This window comes from Cupressus sempervirens, chromosome 10 (assembly GCF_028749045.1).
Source record: "Cupressus sempervirens isolate cs-2001-9-10 chromosome 10, ASM2874904v1, whole genome shotgun sequence".
NCBI lineage: Eukaryota > Viridiplantae > Streptophyta > Pinopsida > Cupressales > Cupressaceae > Cupressus > Cupressus sempervirens.
In genome coordinates this window covers 220,201,794-220,217,861 of record NC_143127.1, presented here as the reverse complement: position 1 = coordinate 220,217,861, position 16,068 = coordinate 220,201,794, and positions in this window count along the sequence as shown.

The following is a 16,068-nucleotide window of genomic DNA, read 5'->3' as shown; positions in this document are numbered from 1 at the left end:
TCTATGATGGGTTTTCATATTTTATTTTGGAGGTCTTTGATGAATTTTCTATTAATTAAGTCTAAATTAAAAGATTTAATTAGCAATTTAATTATTTTGGAAAAATTAATATAATATTATGATATTTTGACATTTTAATTAATTAAATGGAAAATTAATTCAATAAAAGAAATTAAATAATAATAAAATAATAAATAAATAATAATATTAATAATAATAAAAGAATTAAAATAAAAGTCATAAGTCTACCTAGGAGTATGCGCACCTCTTTTATGCACGTATGTCTACAACGCAGGAGTTAGCACAAAAATTAAGCACATGGTGTCTACAACCTTGTGACTCATCTAGAAGGTTGGAAAAGGCTTGTGCTTAGTTGCCAATGCTTATCTTATCTTTTGGTTGTTTCTAGAGACATTCTAAGTGCTTCCTAAGAGGTCCTTATATTCAGGCACTCCTAGTGGCTCGTGGAGTGTTTTTAGGTGGATCCATGAATGTTGGAGAAGGAAGGGACTTTTCTCTACAGATTCTAAGGAGAAGTGAATTAGCATCAGTGTCGAGGTAGACACTCGTGATTTTTCATATATTATTTTGCTTCTTTTGCTTCCCGTCTTCTTTGTGTCTTCTGAATACTTTCTGAGGATTCCATATTTCAGTTATATGTATTCTTGTCATGGGTATTTAAATTTCTATGTGAGAAAACCACATCATGCATAGGTCTAAGGAATTTACTGGATTGGGGTTTAAATGCTTATGGACAAATCTTATTAGAGGGAATAAATGGATAAATTCAAAAGGGATACATTGCATGCATACCTTAGAATTGGTCTTGATCTCAATATATAAATATATTTAAAAAGATAGTTGTTATGAGGAAACTTGTAGATATATTTATTATAGGCTGAGATCTCTATCAATAAAAGTATTTATTTAAAATTGATTTTGAAAACATTTATATTGGAGAAAATGATTATATGTATATATTTAAATCTTTAAAAAAGTGTTTATTGAAAATGTTTATTAAAAAATAAATTAAAATTTTAATATGGGAGGGATGAAACCCATGCCCCACGTACCCTACAGGTCACAGAGTACCTGTTGTCATAGGTACTACGACGACAGGGGTAGTCTGTACCCGCTATCACCGCAAGCCCTGCAATAGCAAGGTACTACGTACCCATGGTAGCAGTAGAATATATATATATATATAATTTTTTTTTTTTTTTTTTTAAATTATGTTAAGAAATATGTGTATGTTATAAAATTATTTATTAATATTTCAATTATTATAACATCATTAAAAATTAATATTATTAAATATTAAAATATTTTAAATATTAATTATTATATTTATTATAAATGAAATTTTATTAATAGTTTTTCTTCTTTTAATAATTAATTATCTTATAGTATTTTAGATTATATAAATTTAATTTAATTGGATTTAATTTGATGAAGGATAGATAATAATGAGGAAAAATTTGTAATCACTCATGTTAGATTTGTAATGTGTCCTATTGGAACACGATGGGTGTTATTGTCTAAATATGTGTTTATCCTTTGGGTACTTTAGAAAATTGATTTAAATGAGTTAGGGGTGGGGAAATCTTTAACCTATTGAAGCTAAGACATGGGGTAGTTATAAGGAAGATGAGAAATGTTCCTTCACTTGATATCTAAATTTGAAATGAAAACTGAAACCCCACACTTAATTCAACTATGAGATTTAATGAAACAAAAACATGTGCTTGCATTTTTTATTTTCTCTATGCTATATGTTTTGGGTTCTAGGGTTGACTAGATTGTTGATCAGTTATAGGACATCTACCAGAGGCTCAGGGGATTATGATATGTGATGTCATGCTGATTTCTTTGATCTCAATCTTTTTAAACTCAAACATGGTTTTGAGATGGCATGTTCTATGATGTGTGCGGTTTACTAATTGATATTGCTTCTAGTCTTCCTATGTAAGTTGTGATATATGTAACCACTTTTGAGTCATTGATCAGTTGTATTTGGATTACTTTCTAGTCACCTTGATGGGACTGAAGTGTTTGGTTGATCTTGATGATGTCATGTTGTGACATGTATGACTTGACCATTTTAGGAGTCTTTGATCAGTATTATTTTGAGATATTTTCCAATTTTTTGTTGAGAACCGATGGATATTGTGAATTATCATTTGATGCTTTTTAGTTTTTCACAAAGAGCTGATTAGTTATTATAATTATCTTTTTGGTGCCTTCCAGTCACTTGTATAGGACTGAGGTAATTCTATGATTTTTTGATTTCATGAGCTTAGGGTAGGTTATCTACATGTAGTGTCGAGAAGTGGATTGCAATGGGGGCTGGAGCCCTAAGTGGCTACTAGGGTAACTCATTATAAGTTATTTAATAAGTGAAAACATTACACTAAATACTGACTTAAATGAACCTAATAAGATAATTGTATGTTCTCACCCATGCCTTGAGTGCTAGTACAGACTAGGATGGGAGTAGAGAGAACGCTTGGTTGAGACCTTGCATTCCATAGTATGCCTTGTCAGTATGAGAGGATACTAGTGGCCCCATAGGGATCACTAGGGGGCCGAGGTCTATAGAGAGACTACCAGGGTAACTCTAGTGTGATTTGTGGGATGACACTTTCTCACTTACATAGTAGGTTTCCTACGTGTCTTTGTGTGCCTCTGGGATTAGATGTCGATCCATGTTGGAACCTTTGAGTTAGTATACTTTTAGGATTTCCTAGACTTAGAAGATTACTTGTGTTATGTGATTTGATATCATGTTTGGGACTTGAGACCATCTCCTCAACACAGTGGGAGTGGCCCATTTAGGTTCCACATGGTTGGGTGGTAGTGTTTCTTTACTCTTACCATTTGAGATCCGTCTGAGACACTGTAGCTGGAGCATTCTTTCTTGGAATTTATCTTCATTCTATTCTTGGAATATCATGTTGGACATATATCCTTATATTGATGATTAGCATATGATAGATGATGCTATTTACTTATAGAATCATCTTATGCTTTATTTTGCATGATTAGATTTCTTATGTATATATTGTAGCATGTTATTTTTTTTCTACATATGATGTAGTATGTTTTAGGAGTGACATTCCTACTATGATAATAGCGATGATCTCTTTGGTGACTTGGGATGTTATGCATGGAGGGATGTCTAGGGCCCATGATGGTCTAATGATGTTATTGATGGTTTGGAGGAACCGCACACTTAGTTAATTGTGTTTTATGATACGTGGTTAACATTTATGATGGATGTTATATCTTTTATGATGATGGATGTTTCATGTATGGTATATGGTTTCATTTACTTTATTGCACTTGCATCATGGATTAGAATAGGATGATGTACTTTATTTTCACTTATGAATATTCTTTTAAGCCTTTCATACCCTATGACATGTACAATGGATGATTGAGCATTCTAAAAATTAATTTGCTAAGAGACAATTGGAACAATTGTATATTTCTTTAAGGCTTTGGACTTTTCATTTTTATTTCATGTGGATGTGATATTAGATGGAATCAATATTAGTTAATTTAAATGTGATTCAACGTTAAGGGATCCTTAAGGAATCTAACCTGTTATGTATGTTTATGTATATTTTTAGTTCAATGTTGTTATTGCTTCCACTACTATGTTTTTGATGTGAATGGTTTAACTTTCATGTTTCAAGAAAAAAAAAATGCTACCAAACTTATTGAAACTTTAGGTTAATTCTTTTGGATCCCTTGGCAGGGTGTTACATCATCATTTTTAGATAACTTATTTCCAGTGGCCATAGGTGTACTAAATAGTCTTGAATTTTCCATTCCAAAAAAATTCAATATCTCCTTGATGTATTTAGACTAAGTAATGAAGATACCTTCCTTCATTTGATATACTTGTAAACAAAAAAAGAATTTGATCTCACGAAACATAGACATTTCAAATTCTTTCTTCATCTTATCTACAATGATTTGCATAATGTTTCCTTGCCTCCAAATATGACATCATCAAAATCAATTTTAGATAACAATACCTCATTTTTATTACCACTCTAAAAGTATAGATTATTGTTATGACTAGTTCTAGTAAAATGAATCTTCACCAAATAATTGTGTACTCTTTCATACCATTCTCTAGGGGCTTGTTTAAAACCATATAGATCCTTGTGCAACTTAAATAGCATATTTTTTCTTTCTAGGGTCATCAAATCCTTCTAGCTTCTCTGTATAGACTTCTTCTTCAAGCATTCCATTCAAAAATGCAAATTTGACATCCATTTGGTATACCTTAAATCCTCTATAAGTAGAATAAGAAAGTAGTATTCTAACTCCTTCTTGTCTTGCAATAGTGTAACGCCCCATCAAGGGATCCAAAAGCATTAACCTAAATTTTTATTAAGTTTTCCAAACAATTTTTTTTTTTTTTTTTTAAACATGAAAGATAACTCATTCATGTCTAACACATAGTAGCGGAAGTAATAACATACAATCAACTATAAGCATATGAATAGATTACATTCCTTAAGAATCCCAAGACATTGAGTCACATTTAAATTAACTAATATTAATTCCATCTAATTCCACATCCACATGAAATAAATATGAAAATTTCAAAGTCCTTAAAGAATATACTTTTGTTCCAAATGTCCCTTAGTAAATTAGTTTTCAGAATGCTCAATCATTCACTGTACATGTCACAGGGTATGAAAAGCTTAAAAGATTAAACATATGTAAAAATAAAGATACATCATCCTCATCAAATCTATGATACAAGTGCAATAAAGTAAATGAAACTATTAACATACATGATACATCCATCCATCAATAATGATATAACAACCATTGTAAAAGATAACCATCCATTATAAAACACAACTAAGTACGTGGTTCCTCCCAACTATCAATAGCATCATTAGACCATTGTGGGCCCTAGACATCCCTCTGTGCCTAACATCCCAAGTCATCAAAGAGATCATTAGCATTGTCATAGTAGGGATGTCACTCCTAAAACATATTACAACATATGCAAAAGAAAATTTAACATGCTACAACATATGCATAAAGAAATCTAACATGCAAGAATAAAGCATAAGATGATCCTATAAAATAGATAACATCATCTATCACATGCTAACCATCAATATAAAGAAACATAGCAATAAATAGCATCTATCATAATGATGCATGAACAAAATGAAGATAAATGCCAATAAAGAATGTTCCAACCATGGTGTCTATGGATAGATCTCAAATGATAAGAGTGAAAAAGCAGTACCACCCAACTATGTGGAACCTAAATGGTCCACTCCCATCGTTCTAAGGAGATAGTCTCAAGTCCCAAATAGGATATCAAATCTCATAACACAAATACTCTCTAAGTCCAAGAAATTCTAAAAGTATACCAACTCAAAGGTTCCAACATAAAAGGTTGACACCTATACCAAAGGCACACAAAACACATAGGAAACCTACTATGTAAGTGGGAAAGTGTCATCGCATGAATCATGCTAGAGTTACTCTAGTAGTCTCTCAATAGACCTTCGGCCCCCTAGTGATCCTTATGTGGCCACTAGTATCCTCTCGTACTGACAAGGCATACTACGAAATGCAAGGTCACAACCAAGCATTCTCTCTACTCTCATCCTAGTTTGTACTAGCACTCGAGGCATGGGAAAGGACATACAATTATCTTATTAAGTTCATCTTAATCTCCATTTAGTGTAAATGTTTTCACTTATTAAATAACTTACAATGAGTTACCCTGGCAGCCACTTAGAGCCTTGGTCCCCATTGCAAGCCACTTCCCGACACTACAAGTAGATAGCCTACCCTAGGCTCATGAAATCACAAATCACAAAACCATAGTAAAATCACCTCAATCCTATACAAGTGACTGGAAAGCATCAAAAGATAATCCATAATAATCACATCAGTTCTCCATGAGCAACTGAAAAGCATCAAAGATAAATCACAATATCCAATGGTTCTCAATGAGCAACAAGAAAATATCTCAAAGTAATACTAATAAAAGACCCCAAAATGGTCAAGTCAAGCATGTCACAACATGACCTTATCAAGATAAAAAACAAACACTTCAGTCCCATCAAGGTGACTCGAAAGTAATCCAAGTATAACTAATCGATGACTCAAAAATGGTTAAGCCAAGTATCTTAAATACATACACCTTAGCTTCAAACAAGAAGAGTAGAAAGCAATAACAATTAGTAAAAACAAACATCTCATAGAGCATACCATCACATTACCATGGTTGGGTTTAGAAAGATCGAGATCAAATAACATCAACATGCCATCACATTCGCATAACTCCCAAGCCTCTAGTAGATGTCCTAACTAGTCAACACTCTAGGACCACCCAAACCCCAAACATGGATAGCATAAAGAACAATATACAAACACATATTTTAGTTTTCTTTTTTAATCACATGGTTAAACCAAATATGAGGTTTTAGTTTTCGTTTCAAGTATACATCAAGTGTATAAGATTCTTCGTTTAATCTCCAAGTCAACCCATTTATCTCTTCAAACTAGACAATTTTCTAAAGTAATCAAAAGATAATTATTTACTTATTCAAATCATTGAACTAGTTTCCATTAACTTTTAATAAAATCATTATTTTACTAAAATCAATGTTACTAATAATTAAATGAAATTCCCTTAATTCCAAGAGCATCTCCCATTATTCAAATCATAAGAATAATACTTATCAACTTTCAAATAATTAGTTTACAATTTCTTTAAAACACTTCAAGAACAAACATTTATTAAAAATAATCTTCATTGATTTTAAGTAAAATCAACCTCATTAATTATTCAATTATTCAATTCTACTAAACACTTATTAATATCTCTTTTCTTTTAATTTTCCCTCATTTAAAAATCTATTTACTAAAATTGATAAATTACACTTCTTCTACTATTAACTAATCTTAATTAAATTTAATTAAATTAGATTAGTTAAAAAATCTCATAAAACTAATGCATAATAATAAGATTCTATTTTAATTTGAACCCAGACCCAAATCAATTTCCAAATCTTGATTCTACTAAGGGAAGATTGCAATAATATTTATAATTCTCATAATTGGATGAGACAATATGCATGCCCAAATTTCAAATTACAAAATTGAAGATTCATTCATAGAGAATTATTCAAACACACATAACAAACATGATGAAGATAGGAAAAGAAAGAGCGTAATAAAATATGTGAAATAATCACCAGTGCCTACCTGGACACTAATGCTAATTCACTACGCCTTAGAAAATTGTAGAGAAGCTCCTCCTCTCAGAACCTTCTCCTTCCCAAAAATTCCTTCCTTCCCCAACATTCACAATTCCTCAGAGAATCAAAACCCCCTAAGTGACTAGGAGAGCTTGTAGAAGCATATAAGCTTGTCTAAACACACTAGGAGAGCCTGTATATAAAGGCCTCTAGGATGCATCTAGAATGTGTCTAGAAAGAACTAAGAGATAAGCATGACAACTAAGCACATATCTTCCACGATAGGAAGATAAACATGATGAGGTGTCTAGAATGTTGTAGACACCATGTGCTCAAATAATGTGCTAACTCCTAAGTGTAGACAACACATGCATAATTAGAGTGCAAACTCCTATGTTGTCAACATGTCAACTCACAAGAGTTTGCATACTCCTATGTGAATAAATATTAAAATAATGTACATTAATTTATTTAATTAAATTTCTTTATTTAATATTCACTTGAATTCTTTTAAAATTAATTTATTAATTTTAAATCTCATGCACTCATTTTATTAAATCCACTTGTTTTATCTTAATATATTTTAATCACATGCATGCATCATGTGATTTAGAATCTTTTAATAATTTTAATATCTTTTTCACTTTTAAATTTATTTATGAAACTTAATTTATAAAATATTTATTAACTTAAATAATAATAAATTATTTAGCATTTATTTAAAAATGTACTCTAAATATATTAGTATTAAATTAAATAAATATTATCACATTCCAAATCTAAACTTATAACTTTTATCTTCAAATTTAATTCTTTTAATTTAATTAATTTCCAAATTAATAAAATAAAATATTAAAATATCATATTAATTTTTCTTTCAATTAAATCTTTTAATTAGACTTATTTAATAAAAAATACACCAAAGACTCATAAAATAAAATACGAAAACTCATCATAGCAAAACACATACAAAATCATACCAAGGGTTAATATCATGAATTACATCATCCAACACATTCAGAAGGTACTCGACTTAGATACTTATCCTAATTTTCAATTAGGACAAATGGCTTAAAGGGTTGGGATTTGGACTTGAGAATTTATTTCCCCTCTCTTACCATTGAGATAATGTGATAGGGTATGCTCATCTTGGCAATTTAGGGAAGTTAGTACCTGGTACCTGGAACCTGCATAAAATCCATGCATAAGCACAATATATACTAAGCTAAATAGGCAATAGTAAGAAGAGGTGCATCATGTAGATCCTTACTAGTAGGTGACTATGACTCCCTTCCTTAACCACATTAGAAATGTCATACAAAAAGAAAACAAACATTCACACCATACACATGCAAGTATGGGGTAAGTATCCATGAGAAAACACATGATAATAAATCATCTAACTATTCATCATCAATATCTGAAAAAATTGAATAATCATTATGCAAATATGAAATATAAAGTACCAAGTAATCTCATAATATATCAACTGAATCTGAAACAATATATGATAATCTCAAAATAATGTCACTAATAATCATCAACATAAAACTGTCTTAAAAGAGTTTGGCAACAATAGAAAAATGCAAACTAGTGCAAGCACTACAAATAGGGGCAAATATTTCCCCATAGTCAATTCCTTTTTTCTGTGCATATCCTTTACATACTAGTCTAGCCTTGTTCCTTGTACATCACCTTATATCAATTTTATTTACATAAGAGATTAATGCAGGTTTCTCATCTTCATCAGAATCTTCTTCATATCAACATAAACAACTTCTTCATCATTTCTTTTAGATTCATTATCTTTTTCTTCTTTAGTAATGTAACAATATTTTGTACCTTTTTCTTTGTCATCTTTGTTTCTCCTATTGTCTCAATTATCTCTTCTTCCTTTGTACTTTCTTTTTGTCTTTTCATCATTGTCTTCTCTATCAAGAAATCTTGTAGCAATATGACCAACTTTGTTACATGAAAAATATATAATAAGAAGTTTACCTTTGTATTTCCCTTTGTCTCTTGAAAGTCTTCTAGGCATTAGTGCTTCAAGCTCATCAAATTCATCATCATAAGTATCACATTAAATTTTCAATTATTTTCCTTTCTTACTAAGAATAAATTGTGATTTAAAATTAGTTTTAATAGTGGTAGGAGTGCAATTATCAAAATTTGACTTTTCAAAAGCAACAAGTCTACCAGTCACACTTTCTAGAGTTAGACCATTACTTGGAGTACATCTCAATTCTTTTATTATAAAAACCCTAATAACATAAATAGGAAATATATTTATTAATACCCTATTGATTATAGTCTCATCATCAATATTTCTATTGACTCCTCTTATGGCATTTACAAAATCTTTGATTTGTTCCAAAATACTAGACTATATTCTCACCTTTTAATTCTCATTTCATCAAAGTTAGCTCTCAAGCTCTCTAATTTTTTTCTCAAGACATTCTTGTCTCCTCTATAGATTGTCTATAGTGTATTCCAAATTTTTGGTAGCCTTGTAATCTTTAATGTCATCAAATTCAACATCTTATGGCTGATACAATCTCCAACATAGCTTGGTTGTGTTCTTGCTTCTCTTTTGGCCATTGAGTTATCATAGGAAATGTTGTTATCTCCACCTATAAATTGTCCACAAAATGTATTGAACCATTACCAATTCTTGTTAAATGCAGCCTCATCAAACTTCTTCATCTAGGGAAGTTCTCTTTGTTCAACCTTGGCACCTCCTTTTTGTACATCTTGATTTTTAGCTTCAAGTACCTTCAAATTATTCTCTACAAGCACCAATGTTGATACCAATTGTTATCATGTTTAAAATAACTAAGAGGGGGTTGAATCATTCTTTTGCCTAAGGTCTAAATGTACCAATTAAACAAACAAACACTTAAACTACTTCATATTTGAACATTCATTATCTCAGTGTTTATAGTAAACTTTTAGTAATATAAACTAGCAGTCCACTATCCTAAATATAACAAACTTATAGAATGTAAGCAATAATAGTAAACCATCATAACCAATATCCTCACAAGTTTGATAGTAGAATTTAATGTGGAAACCCAATTTGGGAAAAACCACAAATAATGTGTCACCAATCTTTCACTCTTTTGAAGTGAACTTTCTTCGGAGCCAACACTATTAAATTTGACCTTGTTAAAGGATTTAATCATCCTATTAGGAGTTCCTTGTTAGAGGACTTTAGAACATTCCACTAGAATGTCACCTTGATTAAAGGATTTACATATGACTATTAGGTCAAATTTGATTTGAGGATTCAAATACTGATATAATGGTTATAAAGTAATAATAGGTTTTGATCTAGCAAATACAATTCACTTTGGAAATATAGATCATGGTTAGGCTTTAATTTTGATTCACTAACTAGCCTTCACTATCATCTCAATCTCTAATTCACTTGGCAACCCTTCTAGCAATCACTCTTCACCTCTTCTCACCTCTTCCCAAACTTCTCCTTAGGTTCACCAATCAATAGAATCAAAAACTTCTCCATCCCCTTTAGGTTATCTCTTGTACATCTTTAAATAGGTAATTTTGATCTTTTGCCACATAAACACCATCGTAGATCTTAGGGTTAGGTCAGATTCATTGAATCCTTCCACCATTTCATCTCTCCTCCAAAATTATCCTTCAATCTTTAAAGAAACATGAAAACATGGTTTTTCTTGATTTAAATGTTTCATTTCATCCATATTTATCTTCAACATTCTTTACATATTCAAAGAAATAAACTATGTCAGTTATAAATCATGATTTTCTCACAAACTATTAAAATGTTGTCCCTGGACCAACATTGTGTTCTGACACTTGGTCATTATAGGGTTACTTGATCACTACCAACATTTTTTTTGTCACATATATTGACACTCAGTCAATACTTATGATTGGTCAACACTACTTCTTCTCGGTACATATAGGCACTTGGTTGACACTAGCATCACTCAACATGTATTGCAAGTTCCTTAATCTTATGCTCTATTGTTTAGTCAAGATATCCATTTGGTCAATCTTTGATCAATTATTCAAGGCTTCAATACAACTATCTTGTTCACTTGTAGCATGATTAAGTGCTAAAAGTCTAACTAATCAAGTGCCCATTTGTAGTTTATTCTCATAACTCAACATTTCCTCTAGGTGCTTTTGTTATGACCAATTTCTTAAATCCTCTTCATCAATCATCTAGAAATGGCACTCAAATCAGCTATCAAACTATCTTACCAATAATATTTGACACTAATGACAACATAACAATTGTTCCAAATATAGTTTTGAACAAAAGTTATGATACCCAATGTCTTTTTAGCAATATTATCAAATCCACAAATAGGAATATCATTGAGTTGAAGTAGTATCATGTGATTTTTATTGTTTTTAACATATCTAAGTTGTATACATTTAATTAGATTTATTGTCAATTAAGATCTTTCAAATGATATTTCTACTAATAAGAACCACCATAAGAGAATCATAATAGGGTTTTGAAATTCTTTGTAATAAAAATCATCATCCATGAAGAAAAATTTAGAAGGATGCATAGTATGCTTAAATTCCAAGAATAAATTGTTATTATCTTGATTAGGATGGGTTGTTGGAAAAGTTTTGTATGACTTTATGGTGTGTAGGATATTTATGAAGAAGTGCCCATAAAGAAATATTAGTAGGAGCGTCACAAAATTGTTCAATCAAATAATACCTCTCTCCAAGATTGTGAAGTGAGATTGTAATACCCAACTATAACCAAAAAAGTAAAAACAAATAATAAATGATAAATCCATACATAGATACAAGTATAAAATCCAAACCAATTTTTTTTTATAACATATTTCCATTACATAATAATTTTTACAATCAAGTACTGTGATCTACTCTTAACTGCATTAAACATTTCTAATCAATACATCTGAATATATAAAAATACTCTAATTTCAAAACAATAATATGCAAGTACATGCAGATTGACAACTGATCCTAATCAAATCCAAAATTACTCAGTAACCAAGAATCGAACTAAAATCAGTCCTCAATGCACACACAGCGGTGCATTCTTCCAAGTCCATAACCAAACTTATATCAATCCTGAAATCAAAACAAACACAACTGAAGAACAAACAAACAGGGCTTAGTCACACTAAATAAGCTGATGAGTTCTTCAGTAAACCTGCATGTTAGATTTAATAAAAAAATGCTTTACATGTATCCAAATAACAGATTATCTAGAAGTACATTTTTTTTTTCTTTTCACAACCAGATTTAAAGCAAGTACATAATTTCTTACATGCAGATATGCAGAAATAAACTCACACAGAATATGACAAGGTAATGATCCAGTAGTTCATGGGTGTCAACGTAAGAATCTACATTCATTATTTGTAGGATTCAATATGTTAGGTGAAACCATAATATTCTTATCTTGTTATATGTAACCCAACCCATGAATTTTAAATGTTATCACTTGATTAAATAACTATCATAAACTTTCCCATAAGGACCTAGACTAGTGTCGGAGGGCATCCGGCAAAATAATTCTATCACCACAAGTTACTCGCTTTATGAAAATCACCCAATCTAAAGGATCACACTTGCATAATCTAAAACACACATAATTCTAGTTTTACTAATTGGAAGAAAATTAAAGTTTAATTATTCAATTCCAACTAATAAACTATTTCTTTTGCCTAAATATAACAATTGATTCAGCCAACAAAAATTATCATATGAAACCAAATTTCCAACTTTCCAATGTATCCTCTTGTTTAATTACCAAATGAAACCATACTTGCAATTTTTTTAAAAAGAAATTCATATTTCAAAATACCAAATGTAGCCATGCCTCTTTTAATTTCCATAAGTAACCATACTTTTGAAGCTATGCATTAACCATAACTTAACATTTAAACTAATACCAAAGAATAACTTATATACATTTCAAAAAAATGCCAATACTACAACTATCCAAATTATATAACATCCACACATCCCCATTATTTACTAAATTCTGAATAAAAGAATTAAACAATTTCCCATATTAGAAAACAAGTAACCACATGAGAACCTATCTATACTTTAATTCTAACAATTTATTCATAAGAAAGTTCATATATGTTCAAACATATATTTTTGTGTATATATATATATATATATACATATGTAAAAATATATAAGTAAATCCTTCTAAATTCAAAGTCAAAATTAAATAGATAAACAGTCTTTCCCACCGGTTAACTAATTAATATTCACAAACTACCGAACTGAATTTCCTATAAGAGTGAAGTAATCATCAATAGTATTCAATGATACACCTATATAATTGACCAACAATTCAAATACCTTCGCATTTGACAAGGAGATATTACCAATAGTATATATCTTAATATTATACTGTATACACAATTTTTCTGACAATCCCTACTAACAAAATGGCTTTGAACAGGGAATCGAATCCCAAGATATTGGAAGAAAATCTACTAATGCATCTTTAACAAAGCCTAAAATAGTTTCATGTTCCTCACCAATTAACAATGAAATAGTGAACAAGAATAAGGATTCGATATAAACATCTAATGACCTTACTACCATATTACAACATGACAACTTACAGCCTTCACAATGGTACCAACCATTCTATCATTCAAAATCTAATGACCATAATAGAATATGTAATATAAATTAAATGATATGCTAGACAACGGCTTAAGGTGAAACTATGACATCTAAAATACTTAATGATAGCTAATTGCAACCTGAATTCAATAACCATTCACAATAATTGTTTGACAATATGTCATAGACTAAAACCCTTGTTTTGCTATTAATTAGAATTTGTTATTGCTCAATTTTATACATCATAGCCATCAATAATTTGTAGTTTGCAATATAAAACACAAACAACCATTTTTATAGAATTTGGTTTCTATTGGAACCGATATAAATTGTTATTGCACATTTCCATCTTAGCAAAATAATACGCTTATATAAAACGTCGTATTCACAAAGCACCCATATTCCAGTTTTGGGTATGTGCCTCATTTAGCAACCATGTTGCCGAAGCTTACATACACCCAAACTTGGGTGTCGCTGCTTAGCCAAACGAAGACGTCGTACCCCAATTTTAACATTAAATTTTTTTATTTTTTTTATTTTTCTTTCATGAATAGGAAAATAATTCTAAAAATAAACCAGAGAGAAGTGAAGGGTAAGAAATTGCCCCTGCCTGAGAGAATGTAGAATAATTCACAACAAAACTTCCTGGAGAGCCTTCTACAGTGACTTGCAGACCGAGTCTCCAAACCTTCTTTATGCTATGTCATAGAGATTCAAATGATAATTCTCAATAGTATAAACTGAGAAAATGCAACCACAAATTGACAGGAAAGAAGAAGAATACAAAATCGTGAACATTTATAAGGCTGGTGAGAATCAAAAATCTCCTTCATGGTCATCAATATGCCCATATAAGCACAAAGAAACCTGTTCAATAGAGTTTCCATTATACCCCAACTGGAGTTCATCAATGGTGGACTAAACTCAAGTTTCAACTAACTCTAGCCAAAATGACAGACTAAACATGCAAATTGATGCTCATTACTGCAAGCAAATCACTAAAATCTTACTCTCTCAGCATTTTTGACACTTGGCGAACGCAGTACCAATTCGTAGTTCGATGAACTTGCCCACCATTAATTCCCATTAACATTGCTGCCATTTTCCAAACCACACAATAATGCAAGTCAAGGTTGGGCTTAGTGGATATGCCATGTATTACTTAGGTTAAGTTTAAATTTAACGTTAGTTTTAGTTTAGCTACATGCGCTAGGTTAGTTTAGGTAAAACATAGTATTAACATAGTATTAAATATTAATGTTAATATTAATATTAATCCTAATTAATATTAAGATTACTGCTTATCAATATGTATATATATACATATAATTATAACTTGTATTAATATAAATACAAGCACACATATATAAAAACAATTACATACATACATATATATACATATATATATATATATATATATATATATATATATATATATATATATATATATATATATATATAATTATTTTATACTAATGCACTTATATTTATATATATATACTTTAAAACTGGCAAATAAAATATTCTAGGTACTCTTAATATTTTAATGCCACCTTAATCATAAGTCTGCAAGTACAAAAAGACCACATTATAAAACAAAAACTTTTCCAAATAAGATTTTTTTAAAAATAGGATTCCTGAATTTGAATTGATTCAGATAAAACACCATACTAAAAGTATTTGGAACATTATTCTGAGAATCAGATCTTAGTAACATCTAAATCCTCATGATGTTTAAAAAAATCAACATAATGATGCCATAAAACTAAATAGTTCAACAAATAACTATTCCAAAACAAGTACCAAATCATCTAGTAAATTTTAACCAATCTCAGAATTCAAGGTAACAGATGTAGAACTGTCATGGCCATGACAGAGATGATATAGGAAGTGTTGTAATTCTTTAGAATTACTGAGAGGGGAGTTAAATAGTTATCCAAGGTCTAGGTGTAAAATTAAAAAATTTCATAGTATAATGATTCCATATCCATAAAACATTTTAATCATGCATGCATCCATTAGATTATACAATCACTTAAACTTGTAGGTTATTGTCAAATCAATTTGTATAAATGTAAACATGAAACATAATAGATTCAATAACACATTTGACACAATGATTTAATGTGGAAATCCAATTTGGGAAAGACCACTAGTAACATGCTCTTCATTCTCACTCTTCTAA